Below are 18,607 nucleotides of genomic sequence, written 5' to 3'. Positions count from 1 at the left end.
TATTTCCTGCTTTGCACACCATCATTATAAAATGAAACTGCGTCATAAACACCAATTGCAAGTGCATTTCTTCCCAAAAAAAAAGTTTTTAGCAGTCTTTCCCATACACATTGATTAAAACTTTCATTTGGGTTTGAGGCACCCCCATGAAGACATTTCTTCAATAAGTTTTCATTTGCAAGGTCTCTGAATATGGGTTTGATGGCTTCCATGACAGCAGTTGGCAGAGAATTCCTGTGATGGTATTCTTTACTCACATATGACAGAAGAATGCTGTGCGAAGGGGAGTGGCGCTGCATCTTGGTACACTGAAGACCAAAGAACGTGCCTTATTATCTCTCAAATATATGTTTTATACATCAAACTATTCAGGAAGATTTGCGCTATAAAATAGGCGTATTTTTGAAAAGTAGATTTTTTTAGTTTTTGACGTCCTACTCCCCTTAAGTTGTTTAGCTACTTTCAAGTTACTGATGCCGGCAGTTGTTGCTGTTTCGAATCCTGGAATACTTACTGAATCTTAGTTGGTGGAAGAATTTCGGAAGACCGTGTTTAGTAAGTCCACTTGAGTGGAAGTGCAGTCGGCGGCAAAACCATTTCTGTCATGTAGTAAGTGTATTGACTAGCTGCGCCTGATATATTTTACACACGATCAGTACCTCTCTGGGATTGCTGTCAGATTTGGAGACAGAGTTTCATTGTGGACAGTATAAAAAGCCTCTCGAATTGAAGTCGGCACGACGTTTCGAGCATCTGTAAACCACAGTCATTCTTGGAGAATGGTGGCTCAGATGGATAGAGCGTCTGCCATGTAAGCAGGAGATCCCGGATTCGAGTCCCTGTCGGGGCACACATTTTCATCTGACGTATGTCAACGCCTGTAAGCAGCTAAGGATGTTCATTTCATTGTAATTTCATTCTAACGAGCTGCATGGTCACCGATGGTATCTGTTCTTTCGGACATGTTCGAAAAAACAGATACCATCTTAGTATATATATATATACATATATATAGTTAAGGCTCACTGGCCACTTGACCATCTTCTTCTTCTGTGCGAATGCACAAACAGTGCCCGAACTCTTCCGGGAATCGGCAACGCGCCGCGAGTAATGAGTATAATGGGCGGGGGCACTACGAATGTCGTGCGGGACAATACGTTGAGAATGTGGGTTTCGCGGGAGGCGTGCCAGAGATAAATCCCTGCAGTCGCGCTATCCTCTGTGTCCTCGGTGGCTCAGATGGATAGAGCGTCTGCCGTGTAAGCAGGAGATCCCGGGTTCGAGTCCCGGTCGGGGCACACATTTTCGTCTGTCCCCGTTGAAGTATGTCAACGCCTGTCAGTAGCTAAGGGTGTTCATTTCAAATGGTTCAAATGGCTCTGAGCACTATGGGACTCAACTGCAGTGGTCATCAGTCCCCTAGAACTTAGAACTACTTAAACGTAACTAACCTAATAACATCACACACATCCATGCCCGAGGCAGGATTCGAACCTGCGACCGTAGCTGTTCATTTCATTGTAATTTCATTCTTGGAGAAAGTTCATCATACCGAGTCGGAGTTTACCTGAAATTCTCGTAAAAGCCCGCGTACAGACTAAATACCGCGGTGAAGAATGGCACTGCGCTTCGCTGAACATAACGCACGAACGCGGCAGTCCGCTAAACGCCAGCCCGCAGTTTCCCATGTGCCTCATACACGGGAGACTGGAGCCGGGCTTTCGTTAGCGCGGCGGCGTTTCCATTAGCTGATTACTGTCCGGCTGCGCTGCCGCTGTTTTCATTTCAAACGCTACTGCTGGTGCCGGCGAGAGTATCGCATGGCCTAAATGAATATTGGCTCGTACCGCTTTCGCAGGAGCCATTATTTGCAGTACAGACACTGAACACACAGTTTCACTTCCATCTATTTCGGTCTCGTCAGAACTTAAACATATCATTCCATCGCATTCGCCGAGGTAGTTCACTGTGAAATGTCATCAAAGCAATCGGGAACGTTCTGATAGTGTGAGAAAGGGTGCGTGTTTGCCCGTGTAATGCACTGTTGCAGAATATTTCAATCTGTGCAACGCACGATGTGCCTCACCATTACGAGAGGAATTTTTTCGCTGGAGACACTCTGTGAGAGCCTTTCCAGCGTGTATTTGCTACAGTTTAATCAGGGAATGGAAGACCGAGAGAGAAGTTCTCGCATTCAAAAGGGCGCAAGGCCTCTGCTTTTGCGGTACATATGTTGAACAGTAATCAAGGAAATAAACGAAAATTCACTCGGACGGATATGAGTTATGTGATGTATGAGGGGTAATCAAATAAAATAGAGATAGATGGAAAAAGTAAGTAAACTGTTTATTATTTCAGATATGGAAAATTAAAGAGACCTTTGGAGAAAGGAGAACCACTTATATGAATATCAAGAGCTCAGATGGAAACCCAGTTCTAAGCAAAGAGGGGAAAGCAGACAGGTGGAAGGAGTATATAGAGGGTCTATACAAGGGCGATGTACTTGAGGACAATGTTATGGAAATGGAAGAGGATGTAGATGAAGATGAAATGGGAGATACGATACTGCGTGAAGAGTTTGACAGAGCACTGAAAGACCTGAGTCAAAACAAGGCCCCGGGAGTAGAGAACATTCCATTGGAACTACTGACGGCCTTGGGAGAGCCAATCCTGACAAAACTCTACCATCTGGTGAGCAAGATGTATGAGACAGGCGACATACCCTCAGACTTCAAGAAGAATATAATAATTCCAATCCCAAAGAAAGGAGGTGTTGACAGATGTGAAAATTACCGAACTATCAGTTTAATAAGTCACCGCTGCAAAATACTAACGCGAATTATTTACAGACGAATGGAAAAACTGGTAGAAGCCGACCTCGGGGAAGATCAGTTTGGATTCCGTAGGAATGTTGGAACACGTGAGGCAATACTGACCTTACGACTTATCTTAGAAGGAAGATTAAGGAAAGGCAAACCTACGTTTCTAGCATTTGTAGACTTAGAGAAAGCTTTTGACAATGTTGACTCGAATATTCTCTTTCAAATTCTAAAGATGGCAGGGGTAAAATACAGGGAGCGAAAGGCTATTTACAATTTTTACAGAAACCAGATGGCAGTTATAAGAGTCGAGGGACATGAAAGGGAAGCAGTGGTTGGGAAGGGAGTGAGACAGGGTTGTAGCCTATCCCCGATGTTATTCAATCTGTATATTGAGTAAGCAGTAAAGGAAACAAAAGAAAGATTCGGAGTAGGTATTAAAATCCAGGGAGAAGAAATAAAAACTTTTGAGGTTCGCCGATATTGCAATTCTGTCAGAGACAGCAAAGAACTTGGAAGAGCAGTTGAACGGAATGGACACTGTCTTGAAAGGAGGATATAAGATGAACATCAACAAAAGCAAAACGACGATAATGGAATGTAGTCGAATTAAGTCGGGTGATGCTGAGGGAATAGATTAGGAAGTGAGACACTTAAAGTAGTAATGGAGTTTTGCTATTTGGAGAGCAAAATAACTGATAATGTCGAAGTAGAGAGGATATAAAATGTAGACTGGCAATGACAAGGAAAGCGTTTCTCAAGAAGAGAAATTTGTTAACATCGAGTATAGATTTAAGTGTCAGGAAGTCGTTTCTGAAAGTATTTGTATGGAGTGTAGCCATGTATGGAAGTGAAACATGGACAATAAACAGTTTGGACAAGAAGAGAATAGAAGCTTTCGAAATGTGGTGCTACAGAAGAATGTTGAAGATTAGGTGGGTAGATCACGTAACTAATGAGGAGGTATTGAATAGGATTGGGGAGAAGAGAAGTTTGTGGCACTACTTGACTAGAAGAAGGGATCGGTTGGTAGGACATGTCCTGAGACATCAAGGGATCACAAATTTAGCATTGGAGGGCAGTGTGGATGGTAAAAATCGTAGAGGGAGACCAAGAGATGAATACACTAAGCAGATTCAGAAGGATGTAGGTTGCAGTAGGTACTGGGAGATGAAGAAGCTTGCACAGGATAGATTAGCATGGAGAGCTGCATCAAACCAGTCTCAGGACTGAAGACCACAACAACAACAACAACAACAACAACATATTTCAGATACTCAAATGGTTCAAATGTCTCTAAGCACTATGGGACTTAACATCTGAGGTCATCAGTCCCCTAGTCTTAGAACTACGTAAACCTCACTGACCTAAGGACATCACATACATTCTTGCCCGAGGCAGGATTCGAACCTGCGACGGTAGCAGCCTCGTGGTTCCAGACTGAAGCGCCTAGAACCGGTCGGCCACCGCGGCCGGCTATTTCGGAAACAATCACCGTACCTGCCTTAATACGTTTATCCCACTGTGAGACATGACGGTTAATGTCTTCATGAAAAAATGTTTGTGGATGGTTGTGGAACCATGAGTTACCTCCCCTTACAAATTTTCTTCCGAAATAAATCGACAGCCACGGACGTTTCTCTTCAGGGTACCAAAAATACGAAAATCGCGTGGGGAGAAATCGGGACTTTACGGAGGATGTGTAGCGCTTCCCAGCGAAACGTATGTATCGTAGTCCAAAAATCTTGGCGACTTGTGGCCCTGCAAACATTTTTCCGTGGAGGCACTAACTGTCTTCTCTCACAGTGTAACAGATGTATTAACAATTATGGTGATAATTTTGAAATAAAGAAGTTTTCTTATTTTTTTCCATCGTTTTTGTTTCACTGCCCCTTATACTAAAACATGGATATCCTTTGTGAATGACTGCAGGACTTGTTGAAAGAAACGAACACTTTACTGACTACGGAAGATGGATTGAGAGTAAGCAGAAAAAGGACGAAATTTCTCAGAAACAACAGAAATGAAACTAGCGACAAACTTATCATAAAATTTGGCTACCACGTTGTAATTGTATTTAAGTAAGCGCGCTATGTTGGAAGCAGAATAACACGCGATGGACGAAGCAAAGAGTACACAAAAAGCAGACTTGGAAAGACTTAGAGAAAGCTTTTGACAATGTTGACTGGAATATTCTCTTTCAAATTCTAAAGGTGGCAGGGGTAAAATACAGGGAGCGAAAGGCTATTTACAATTTGTACAGAAACCAGAAAGCAGGGAAAGAGCGCATTCCTAGCCAAAAGAATGTCGGTATCAAACAGAAACAACTTGAGGAAGAAATTTCTGAGAATGTACGTTTTGGGTTACATCATTGTACGGAAGTGAATGATGGACTGTGAGAAAACCAAAAAAAGAAACAGAAAGACGCCCCCATTCAGATCTACTGTCACAGAAGAATGCTGAAAATTTATCTATTCTCGAGTCAGAAACATACAAATTTACAGTAACCATACACATCAATATATATATATATATATATATATATATATAGTATTTATATTACATCTGCCCAGTACTTTGCAACCTTTGCAGGAGATCAATCTTTGTGCAGGATGTAGGGAACAAAACGCACTGGAGCATGTGGCTTGTCCTTGTCCACAATCACAGGACGTATCTTCTGTTATGAAGCCCCATCTCTTCAGGTTGTCTCTGGATCGTCCAACTCCTGATCGTAATCTGTTTAAAGATTTCCACACCAGCCTGATCTCGTTGTGTCCAGGTGGCAGTTCTTCAGCTTCTGGCGTCTGCAGGTGAGGCGTCGACTTCTTCCATAACTCCAGCCTTGCCTTCTCTGGTGGAATGGTGAGCTTGTCGGATGTTCTCAGGAAGCTCTTTCGCGATCTCAGCCGTTGCTGTGGTGGATTATGTCCGTGCAGTGGATGGGCACTGTCCTGTCCCACTTTCGGTCTCTCCTTGTTGGCAGCCACTGTTCTGCGTACCTACGGTGGCGCTATTCCAGCCAGGCAGTAGAGCTTATCAGTTGGGGTAGGTCTTAAGCAACCTGTGATCAACCTGCAGGTTTCGTTGAGAGCACTGTCTACTTGTCTGGCATGAGATGACCTGACCCAGACTGGAGAAGCATATTCAGCAATAGAAAAGCACAGTGCCATTGCAGAACAGCGAATAGTTTGTGGATGTGATCCCCACTGTGTCCCCAGTAGTTTGCGAATTAGGTTGTTTCGAGCGGAGATTTTCATTTTGACGTTCTTGCAGTAAGTTTTGAATGTCAGAGTTCTATCGAGAGTGACTCCCAAGTATTTAGGTGCGTGATGATGCTGGAGTTGGATGCCTGACCGTGCAATATGTAGCTCACGGTTAGCTTCCCCGTTCCTTAAATGAAAGGCACACACCTGTGTCTTCGAAGGGTTTGGTCTGAGTTGGTTCCGATTGTAGTAGCTTGACAGTGTTCTAAGTGCTGTTGTCAGGTTTCTTTCCACTCTTTCAAACCATGAGCTCTGCGTAGCAAGGTCATCTGCATATAAGAATCTCCTTGTGCCTGGGGTCAGTGGTATAAATGTTGAAGAGAAGTGGAGCCAAGACGCTTCCCTGAGGTAGACCATTTTTCTGAAAATGAATTGGAGTGACAAGACAGAAAATGAGGTGGTTCTCTGGAGATTCGGCGATGAAAGGTAATACGTAGCAATTACTGCCCGGAAACAAGGGACATATTATTAAGCTATCGGGCTATAACTTCGATGAGACTAGAGGAAGAAGAAAAACTGTAGGACAAGTTGATTGGGCTACGTCCAATAAATAATTGACGGCGTATGATACACGCGCTACCTGAAAATGAAGAGAATAATGCAGAATAGGAATTCCTGGCGAGCTGCGTAAAACCATCCAGAAAAAATAACTGTCTGGACTACGGTTTATACGGTGCTTCGTATCTACAGCATCAAAATCATACTGACGGTAGACGATGCTAAACTGAGTATTTTGAGGAATCAATGTTAAGAAACGAATATTTCATTTGGTGACATGTCTGTAACTGGTTATGATTTTGAGTCGACTTTAGTGGTGCTACTTTGAAACACAGTTCTCAATCGTCTGTGCTGTGTTCAAGGACATATTTCCTGTCGAATTACATACAGTGCTTGGTGTATGAATCTACTTAAGAAACTAACCAGTATTTCGTTGTTGGGGTTTATAACGGAGAGAAATCATCAGACTTAAAAGTAATTTCTGCATGCCCCAGTGGAGTGTGTATGCGGCCATTACATTTCACAATACACACAAACATCAACAAAAAGTTTTGCACCACCTCGCTTCCGTGAGTTACGGAACCTGTACAGAAAATTAGAATAGATACCAACATAAACATCATTTCCGCCCTTTTTATTGCTCTTGAAAACCACACATCGCATGTTGTACCACCATACAGCGAGACCTTGAGAGATGGAGATCCAGATTGTATGCACCGTTACCTCTAATACCCGGTAGCACGTCCTCTTGCATTGGTGCATGACTGTATTCGTTGTGGCATACTATCTAGGTACTGTTGGTCCAGACTGTCACACTCCTCAATAGCGATTCGGCGTAGATCCCTCAGAGTGGTTGGTGGGTCACGTCGTCCGTAAACATCCCTTTTCAATGTATCCCAGGCATGTTCGATAGGGTTAATGTCTGGAGAACATGCTGGCCACTTAGTCGAGCGATGTCGTTATCCTGAAGGAAGTCATTCACAAGATGTGCACGATGGGGGCGCAAATTGTCGTCCATGAAGACGAATGTCTCGCCAATATGCTGCCGATATGGTTGCACTATCGGTCGGAGGATGGCATTCAAGTATCGTACAGCTGTTACGGCGCCTTCCGTGACCACCAGCGGCGTACGTCAGCCCCACATGATGCCACCCCAAAACAGCAGGGAACCTCCGCCTTGCTGTACTCGCTGGACAGTGGTCTAAGGCGTTCAGCCTGACCGGGTTGCCTCCAAACACGTCTCCGACGATTGTCTGGTTGAGGGCATATGCGGCACTCATCGGTGAAGAGAACGTGGTGCCAATTCTGAGCGATACATTCGTCTTGTTGTTGGGCCCATCTGTACCGCCCTGCATGGCGTCTTGGTTGCAAAGATGGAGCTCGCCATGGACGTCGGGAGTGAAGCTGCGCATCATGTAGCATATTGCGCATAGTTTGAGTCGTAACAAGACGTCCTGTGGCTGCACGAAAAGCATTATTCGACATGGTGGCGTTGCTGCCAGGGTTCCTTCGAGCTATAATTCGTAGGTAGCGGTCATCCACTGCAGTAGTAGCCCTTGGGCGGCCTGATCGAGGCATGTCATCGACCCATTATCGTATGAACACAAGGTTATGGAGCAATGTCCGGATGTTTCCATTAGTCTGGTAGTATGGGTACGGAGGGATTCAATGTGGAGCGGCCCTATAGAACTAATCACAGGTAATGCAGATGTCAGGCTGACATTCAATAGATGGATCCTCAGGAAGTGTAGCACACTCACAAACAAGGTGGCTTGCAAAGACCTTGTTCGACAAATAGTTGAATATTGCTCGTCAGCTTGGGATCCGAACGAGACCGTATTGATGAAGAAAATAGAGAAGATTCCTAAAAGAGTCTACGATCATCTCACAGGAAGACCATGAAGGTAAAACTGGTGAATTTAGAGTTCACACGGAGTCTTACTAATAATCATTCCTCCCGCAGACCATTCATAACTGTGACAAAAAGAAAAAGTGGGGCAGAGAGCGACAGTGGCACACGAAATGCCCTCCGTCACACACCATAAGGTGGCTTGCGGAACATAAATGTAGATGTAGAGAAGACAAGAGGGATATTTGAAAGTGTCCGGCAATATTTTATGTGCCGTTATAGTGCATGTAGTGCCGTTGTAGTCACTTTGAACTCTTTCGAGGAACTCAAGTTGTTGCTGTACGGTATGTCATTAAACACTATTGATTACCGATCATTATGTCCTCATTTGACAGTAATCTGCTTCGGATCATCTACCATTTGCATCATTGGACACCAAAGGTACGCGACACCTTGCCACGCAGAGGAGGTAGAGGAAGTGAGACGAAACAGAATGCACGAAAAATATTCGAATATTGACTGGGAAAACATTTGGAACAGTGTGTCTCCTTGGTTTATAGACAATTAAGCTGCACGCATAGCAGAAAATGCACTCCAACAAAATCCTTGTTGAAATGTGTGTTGCAACGTACACTTTTAGTTTTCAGTCGTTCTTGCTGTGGTCTTCAGTCCAGAGACTGGTTTGATGCAGCTCTCCACGCTACTCTGTCCTGTGCAAGCTTCTTCATATCCCAGTACCTACTGCAACCTACATCCTTCTGAATCAGCTTACTTCGAGACATGGCCCGCTTTTACTTCTACCATCATTTTTTTGCTCCCCGAATAGCAAAACTCGACAACTCTTGTCAGCAGACTATTTTATTCTGTAGTGCAGTATCTGTATTGTACCATATATTACGAAGCAGTGTTCCTTCGGAATCCGGGTTCGGATCCTGGTTCGGCACAAGTTTTTATTTGTTTTGGAGTATTCTAGAGCTGAAGCGGAACCATAATCGCAATTTGCAAATCATTTCGTAAGTATTGTCAATGTCTCATTTCATACCAAAATTCCCTCAGCATCAGTTGATTTAATTCGGTTGAATTTCATTACGCCTACTTTTGTTGATGTTCATAGTATAACCTTGTTTAAAGATGTTCATCTTAAAACCTCCTCTCAAGAAACTATACATTCCGTTCAAATATTCTCCCGTGTCCTACGCAGTATCTGACAAAATTACAATTTCATTGGCAAACTTTAAATTTTTATTTCTTCTGTGTAAACTTTAATTCCCATATTTCCATTTAGTTTCTTTTTCAGTTTGTTACCCTTATAGTGTGCTGTTAGACCCCCCCCTCCCCCCCTTTTACTATGTTCAAGAAACAATCAAAAAATGTAAAATATATTAAAAGTTGATCGTAGTGATAGCACTTTTGATTCGTCCTTCGCAAGACAAGTCAAAAATTAATACACTAATTCATATGGTTTTAGAAATGTTGTCAAATTAAGCATCCGAATTTCCTCCCATCTCAGTTTTTCTTTCCAAGATTTCATCGTTCAATGTGTGTTTCGATGACGACATTTTCGTAGAAGAGCGGAGAAAATTATTCATGGCCACGCCGAGTACAACGTGGGTGGTAGTTAATGACTTCCAGGAACGTTTAGCAGGACAAGTGTCGTATTAATTATGCAAATAGCCCGCGCAGCGCAGGGCGTGCCTTGCAGCCCCTGCCGACGTCGCAACCCGCGTGACGGAAACTGCTGGTGGGTTGCATAAATCGCTGCGCAACTGTGAGCCCTCATGGTTTAACGACTCTTGTATGCGTTCGTATTACAAATTAGTGCAAATCTCGCCACACATAAAAATCATACTGACACAGTTTAGTATCCACTGTACTGCTGCTTTAATTTCATTTCAGCGCTCCAAATTTTAATTCTTCGAGAGCTTCCATTTCAAGCGGTTTTTTCGCCCCCGTAACGATTCGCGCGCGCGCACTTACAAACACGCACACAGAAAGCTATGCAAATGGTGACAATTTTCAGCAGCAAATTATGTGTCGAGTTCGTTTCACAGGGGGTTCCCCCAGTCCCCCAAAGTAATTTTGGCTAATGTATTCAGGATTGGTTTTCTCGATGAACAAAATGAATTCGAGAGGATGGACGAAACGAAACAGAAAAGTAATGCGACGTTTCGTTACAAAACAGTTATCACCATGTTATGCGCAACAAAAGAATCGCGTATTTTAAAGAACTAATGCGAAAATCAAATTCTTCAGACAGGCTCTTGCCAGCGTGCCGTATCGCCGACTGCTAAAGCAAGATCGTATGAATGTTAACGTGAATGTTATATGTTCGGTTAATCTACATTACTACTACGCTATCCCGGAACCCGGAAGCATTTGCAGCGTAGGGACAAAAAAATACGATTTTCAAAATTTGCGTGATTATCGACTGAATTTAGAGTTGAAATGCTATCATAATATTGTCATTAAGAGCTGTAATCCTACATGAAGTGTTTTCACATACAGTAATACTATGATCACAGTTAGAGACTTTGTATATGTCTGGAGGCAGCGTAACTCGCGGCACCAAATTACCCAGAATTTGAAACTGAGAGCACTTAATGTCTTCCAACAAAGTTTAGTTTCAAATTTTACGAAACATTTTGTCGCTGACATCCCCCCACAAAACGATGAAAGTAAGAAATGTTATCATTTAGTACATTTTCTCTGTTCATGCAGTAAATCGTCTGTATCAGGCATGATGTTTTGATTTATTACTTCTTTAGTACCGACCCCCTTCACTACACAGTTAGCACACAGTATCTACATGTATCACTTAATGTAGCTGCAACATGTTCTCGATGTACAAGACGTAGTTCAGAAGATACGACGTCTTAAACATTCACATACGTGACAAACTAGCTTTTGCACAAAATAGAGGTCAAATTGTCCAATGTTTCTTGAAATTACTGCAACCTGTCGCCTTTCGTTTTGTTCTTCAATCATTTTATTATTTGATTACCGGTTTCGAAACGCCTAGCGATTAATCACCAGATGGTACATTCATTTACTGTCTGCAGCAGTGTGGGAAAAACGTAGAGTGATTAGAACCCGTTGGTTGGATGTTGGTGTACACAGTATTCTGGAAAACGTAATAAAAGTTGCCCAGAGACGTTAACTGTACTGCACTTCAAGCACTTAACTACCGGTAACACATTCCACAAGCATGTGGAAAATATAATGAAACTTTTCCAGTGACGTTAATTGTACTGCACTTTACACAGTTAGCCACAAGCATGTGGAATGTGTTACCTGTGGCTAACTGCGTAAAGTGCAGTACATTTAACGTCACTGGAAAAGTTTCATTATGTTTTCCAGAATACTGTGTACACTAACATCCATCTGACGGATACTAATCACTCTACAGGTCTCCCACACTGCTGCAGACAATTAATATATGTACCATCTGATGATGAATCGCTAGGCGGTTGGAAATCGGTAATCAAATAGTAAAAAAAAACAACTGAAGAACAAACCAAAAGGCGACTGGTTGCAGTAATTTCAAGAAACATTTTCTCATCGCAGTCGCAGTGTTCCTCATCCATAATGGATAAGTTCAAATTAATGGAGAAGTTCAAATTATCCAGTTTATATTCATCCAGTGTTTCGTAATGAGAGCGACTTCCAACAAACATTAAGCACAGTTTCAAATGTTTTGCTAAACGATTTGTCGCTTTTATGCTTAACGGCAAATATTTAACACATTAACTCATTTGTAGTGTAATTAGACGTTTGAAGCTGATTTCTTTATGGGAGTTAGATTCTTTCCAGAATCTGAGTTCACTGGTTTTTCACTAACAGAACCCAGTCCGTTATCCTGCACGGATAAAAGTGAAAGTAACATCGAGCGTGCAGCAAGGAAGTATAATAAGACTGCTAATGTTCTTTTTAGGCCCCCCAACATTCAATTTTCTCAGTAAATTGTCCTCAGTAAGTTGTTTGTTTTCAGTTGACATCTTGTGTAATCCTTGGAAACACAAGAGACTTTCTTCTCAAGAGAAAGATTTATTGCAGGTCAAATTAATTATTTTATTTTATTAGTTTTGTAATTCTACACGTTTAATGCATAACACAGGGTCTTTTAGATCCTTTAGCGAACCAGTTTATTTGTCTTTAATCTGCATGGTACGTTTAAGCAGCTACATTTCTGAGAACCGTTGTCAGTTTGGCACAGTTACACTCTTTGGTGACAGCTCAGAAGTACTGAAAAAGCAAAAACGCAGTAATCAGATGAAATAAGTGTGTTTCTCAATGCCACAATATTTTCAGATGACCACGTTTCGTTTCATAAATAGAGGTAGTAAGTAAGGTGGCGAACTACCTGTAAGTGATAAAAGAACATTATCTATTGTCAGCGCAAGTGGCCGAAATTCTAAATCAACTGAATCGCTTGAATGTGACACTCTCTCTCATCACGAAGATAGTGCATATCGAGACACTGATGGTCTCCAGATAACGAACCCACGTGTACTAACATGCCAAATGAATCACGCAGCGAAGAAATAAATGATACACACTAGAGAACTGCTGGTTTCGTTATTGGTCATGTTGTCACTCAGTAGATTAAATCACTGTTACCAATAAGCAGAATACGAGTACATAATATTATAAAAATTCCACTTCGTCCAGTAACAGGAGTAAACCAAAAAGAACATTGAACTCCAAATTAAGATTTTCACGTCCAGAGGAGATTGACAACCATGATTTTGGTATGAAACACAATTTAGCAATTGTATGCTGTGTGGCAAAATGGGACAAAAGTGTGATATTGCTTTGTTCTTTACATCACAGCACCATTGTAGATGAAAGACATTAACTCAAGTGAGAGAAAGACGAATTCTATAATGCATGTAAAGCAACAGTTCATTCTCTTCATCAGAAGGCACTGTACATACACGTGAAATGACAGCCAAGAAAATGGTAATATGTCTTGCATATAGCAGAAATAAATATCTTGTGCGTATTTTCACAGCAACATCCCAAATAAGATCTGATAAAAGCAGACTTTTTCTCATTTGGAGACGAGAATCAACAACCTAGGGCTCCAGAATAATGTTCTACAAGCCACTACACGTTGTGGAATTATTCGCGAATAGACAAAAAAATCACTAAAAAGATGCTTCATGTGCCCACATCGATTAGACAGAAGAAGTCGTCAATCATTCTGCACAACCACGAAAAATATATGCAAACAACACATTGGAATTTTTTGTGAAAAGCTTTATTTTAATGACATTCGGGAGCGAATCAGTAAAATTAAGAGTACCAAGAGAGGAAAATGTAATTTATAATGCTATATTCCGTATCAGATTGCGACAAAGGTCACAATATCATAATTAATACTTTCTAATCCTCCCTGTGTCAACAACTCCCTCAAATTTTGATAATATTTCTTCTGATCTTGTGATACCAACCTGCCCCCATATCAAATGCAGTTTTGTTAGCCAACCCACTCGCCCATCCTAGCGATAGACTTGCAACACCGTGAAGATTGTAAGTAAGAGGTGTCAAATTGACCTGAAATGTACTACAGGCTTGATCACCCATTTGATAGCATTTCAGCGCAACGTCATCTACGTATCTACATATAAGGAAACATTACGCAGCCTCATTCTAAAATCGCGTTTTGTATTGTTTACTTGTGTATCTTTCAAAAATGAGAAATGCCAACCAGCATGTTGGACTGACGACACTGTGGTCAATTGTTCTGCGACACTTCTGCTCGTCTTGGTCCGGATTATATGACTCTCACACGTATACAGAATCGACGGGTTCAGGAGGGCTATATTCAAAAGCCATGTAGGGTTTCAGCTTCTCCGCATGACTGGCACTTCAGAGAGCAGACAAGTTGTTCGCTCGCCCTGCAGAAATCATCGAGCCGCACCAGGTTCCGTTAACGAAGCAACGGGCCTCTTTGCAGCAAGTCAAGTATTTACACCCGGACAGTGCGGCGCATGAATACCTTTGGTTGCCATAACCGATAATTTTGACAGCAATCGTTAAATTTCTGAGTTGTTAATGCTGTGCCCTATCTTTAAGGACTCTGTGATGCAATTTTTCAACAAAACAGCATTACGACCGCATGCTGCCTATGCTCTCCTTACCTATCCTGCTGCAGAGGCTGTTCGGCTCTTGGAATGGTCAACGTGCTATCCACATCCCTCATCCATTGAATAAAGGAAATTGGTTACAGGTTCTCGAGAATACCACATGACCACTCGCCAGCCACTGCGTTCAACAAACCGTGGCAGAGAGTTCAGGGAACATGGAATGACGCCCCTATGACTGTTTAGCATTGGAGGGCAGCGTGGAGGGTAAAAATCGTAGAGGGAGACCAAGAGATGAATACACTAAGCAGATTCAGAAGGATGTAGGTTGCAGTAGGTACTGGGAGATGAAGAAGCTTGCACAGGATAGCGTAGCATGGAGAGCTGCATCAAAACAGTCTCAGGACTGAAGACCACAACAACAACAACAACATGACTGTTACCCACACACAGTTCAACTCGATGCTCTATCAGAGAGCGCCAGATCTGCGAGCTACATATCGCGTCCTGTACATCGCAAATCAACTGCAAACATACACACACAAGGCTCACTACTTCTGAAGAAGATATTTTTATAAATATCTAAACGTAGGGCAAGAACTAATAAACCTTAGTCTTCAATTGGTTGTCTGATTTTTTAACTTCAGATTTACCCAGTTGCTGTTTCGCAGCCATGTTTGAGACTTTATATTTCGTATTTACTATCCCTCTGCTAGTTGTAATTCTCAGTTATACAGGGTGGTTCATTGATAGTGACCGGGCCAAATATCTCACGAAATATAAGTGGGGGTTCCTATTTTAAAAAAAGCAGTTGATATCCGTTTGACCTATGGCAGCGCCATCTAGCAGGCCAACCATAGCGTCATCTGGTTTCCTTCTTCAAGCTAGACGAGTTTTGTTCTTCGTAGTTTCATTTCGTTTGATTCTTATTTCATGAGATATTTGGCCCGGTCAGTGGACCACCCTGTATGTACCTGGTGTTAGGGGTATAAGTGGAGATATTTCTACTGCTGAGAGAGTATAATGTATTCAACAACATTACATCGCTATTTGCTTCATTTGCCGACTAATAGTTGTAGCTATTACGAGTAGCACGTTTTTACATTGGTTGGTGCGTCCGAGTACATGTGACACAAGCAGGCCATTAACCTATTACCTGCCTGCATTTATTTTTGAGTTACGTGATTGACATAGAGACTGAGAAAATGAAAATGAAACAAAAAATGAAATAACCTTGAAGTAAAACGTTATATTTTAGTCGATCCCCAAATTGGAGCCGCGGCAGTTAATGGATTAATGTTCAGTTTCCCCTGATCAGCAGTCAGGTACGGAAGCGTAACGCGTCGACGCAAAACGGGCGGTCTACACAGACAGGCGCAGTCCACTTCGTTGCGCAGTTAGAATATCCAGAAAATATCAGGTAGCAAATTATGTGACTTGCTTACCAGGAGACAGAGAGGCACATCTAACACAATGAAATGGTTACATATTACGGTACGAATGATCACTATATGTGTGCCTATACACGTAACACCATATAATGTGTGTGTGTGTATGTGCAATATAAGGTAACCCAAAAGACCGTTAGCATTCGAAAATGCCTAACGCACGGAATAATGTAGGTAGAGGGGTAAAAATTGACACACATGCCCGAAATAACACGGACCTTCACTGAAACAAAAAATGGCCAACGGATGGCGCCGGACAGCAACAGGTCAGTAATGCCGCATGATAATCATGTATAAAATAGGCTGTTGTCAGAAAGGGAGTCAGATCATCATTAGCAGGGGCGATGGACACTGGAAATCACGATTTTTATAATGGATGGTGCTCCACCCTATGTTGCTACACGTGCGAAAGATGTCTTCTGAGTATTTTTGATGAGGATCGCGCACTGAGCAATTACTTGCATCATGCTTGGCCTCTCAGGTCCCCAGACCTCAATCCGTATGATTATTGAGTGTGGGATTACTTTGAAGTCGGACGCAATAACCAATGTAAAAGTTATGGATGCTAAACGACAAAACATTGGATGGCGATTTCTCAATATCTGCTGGTATACTGATTGGTATGTTCACAACATTGCCCCTCGACTACAAGTTTTGCTTATGAATGATGGCCAACATTGAGAATTTGTTATGAAATGTCGTGTGACGAGGGCCTCCCGTCGGGTAGACCGTTCGCCTGGTGCAAGTCTTTCTAGTTGACGCCACTTCGGCGACTAACGCGTCGATGAGGATGAGATGATGAACACAACACCCATTTCGTCAGCGGAGAAAAACTATGACCCAGCCGGGAATCGAACCCGGCCCCCTTTGCATGGCATTCCGTCCCGCTGACCACTCAACTACCGAGACAGACAGAATTTGTTATAAACAACATCGTCTTTGCTAAAAATAGTGTGTTACATTAACTATTGCTATTGTATCATATGAAGCGCCATCTGCTGGCCATTTTGTGCATTTCTTTGGCTTCAATAAAACTCTATGTCGTTTCAAGCACGTGTGTCAATTTCTTCCTCTTTGCCTACATTATTCCCTTCAGTATTGAATTTTCAAATGTTAACGGACTTTGGGCCATTGCCTGAGAAAAATATGTGAAGCACCCAGAATTGGAGGATGAGACGAAATAAAACTTGACAGTTTGAGAGAGTAAGTGACGTAATTTCAGTGATTACAAAATCGAATCATGTTTCAAAGAACTTGGGAGTGGGAGGTTGCTCCCGCTCTGACCTGGGTCCATGCACTGAGTCGGTCAGGAAGGGTGACGTGAGGCCGTTGTATCCTCTTATGGGGCAAGCTGGCTCACAAAAGTTGTAACTGCCACGGGAACGGAGTTGACGTCCGTACTGAAGCCACACGTGTTATATTGGGAACAGAGCTGAAAATCTTGCTGGCCATGGTGCCATGCAGGCGATTCACAGACACACGAGCCACGTGTGTTCTAGCATTACACTGTTGAAACTCGACGCCACAATATTGTCAGATGAGAGCTAACACATGAAGATGCAGGAAGCCTCTGACGTACCCTTGTCCTGTCTGTTACCTCACCCACTGCCCGCCCGGCTAACCGCGGGTTCTAACGCGCTGCTTCCCGAGCGGGAAGGCGTGCCGGTCCCCGGCACGAATCCGCCCGGCGGATTAGTGTCTAGGTGCGGTGTGCCGGCCAGTCTGTGGATGGTTTTTCAGGCGGTTTCCCATCTACCTCGGCGAATGCGGGATGCTTCCCCTTATTCCGCCTTAGTGTAACTGTGTCGGCGATTGCTGCACAAACACCGTTTCGACGTATAATTATTCTACCACGCGCACATTGGGTTTACGAAGGTCTGGTATGAGACGTTCCCGGGCGTGGATGGGGGGGTGGGGTGGGTCCACTGGGGACTGAACCGCACAATAACCCTGGGCTCGCCGTGGGACGGCGATGGGCTGGTTGGACTGCTGTGGCCTGTTGTGGGGGTTGAGAACCACTGAGAGACACGGCGGGTCGAAGCCTCTCCGTCTTTTCTAGGTCCCCAGTTCAATAGATACATCATACACTACCGGCCGTGGCCTGGTATCGTAGCCCATGGCTCAGCACACCATGACTGCTATGCCTCTCGGTGGTGGAGAACAGTGATTTATCGCTGAACACAGCGTGCTGGCATTCGTCAGCAGCCCATGCTTCCCGGTTACGGCACCACTCTAAACTCAGCCGTTTGTGTTGTAGTGTTACTGGCAGCCTACAGATGGAACGGTAATTTCCTAGTCTGACTGCTGCTAATCTCCGGACGCAGAATATTGCAAGAAGTCCCTTAATTGTACGCGGGTGGTAGACGCCGACTTGAAAGGGTTACCGTATGCTTGGTGGACAATACGGCGATCTTATGGTGGTCAGATGTGCTCATCTAGTAACTTGACTATGAGTATGCCTATCCTCGCGTTTCCGTGCACAGAAACATCGGGCCACTGTCAAAAATTTGGATATCGCAAGATTCGAGCAGCCAGCCGAATGGAGACCCACAATCGGGCAACTTTTGAGCTCTGTGAGGTGCTGATAATGCTGTCTCACATGAGTGAATGACATCTCTCTGTTTTTAACAGTGACTACTCTTCC

At 43.1% G+C, this 18,607-nt stretch overlaps 1 protein-coding gene and 1 non-coding gene across 2 annotated transcripts in view; one reads left to right on the top strand and one right to left on the bottom strand.

Annotated features, from left to right (window-relative positions):
- LOC124552713 (uridine phosphorylase 1) overlaps nt 1-18,607 on the bottom strand; it is a 444,709-nt gene that overhangs the window by 351,534 nt on the left and 74,568 nt on the right. The gene's annotated exons all lie outside the window — the stretch shown is intronic.
- On the top strand, nt 1,225-1,298 carry Trnat-ugu. The gene has a single exon. It is a non-coding gene; the product is annotated as a tRNA-Thr (tRNA).

This window comes from Schistocerca americana, chromosome 10, assembly GCF_021461395.2.
Source record: "Schistocerca americana isolate TAMUIC-IGC-003095 chromosome 10, iqSchAmer2.1, whole genome shotgun sequence".
Lineage (NCBI taxonomy): Eukaryota > Metazoa > Arthropoda > Insecta > Orthoptera > Acrididae > Schistocerca > Schistocerca americana.
This window is presented reverse-complemented; position numbering and strand designations above follow the sequence as displayed.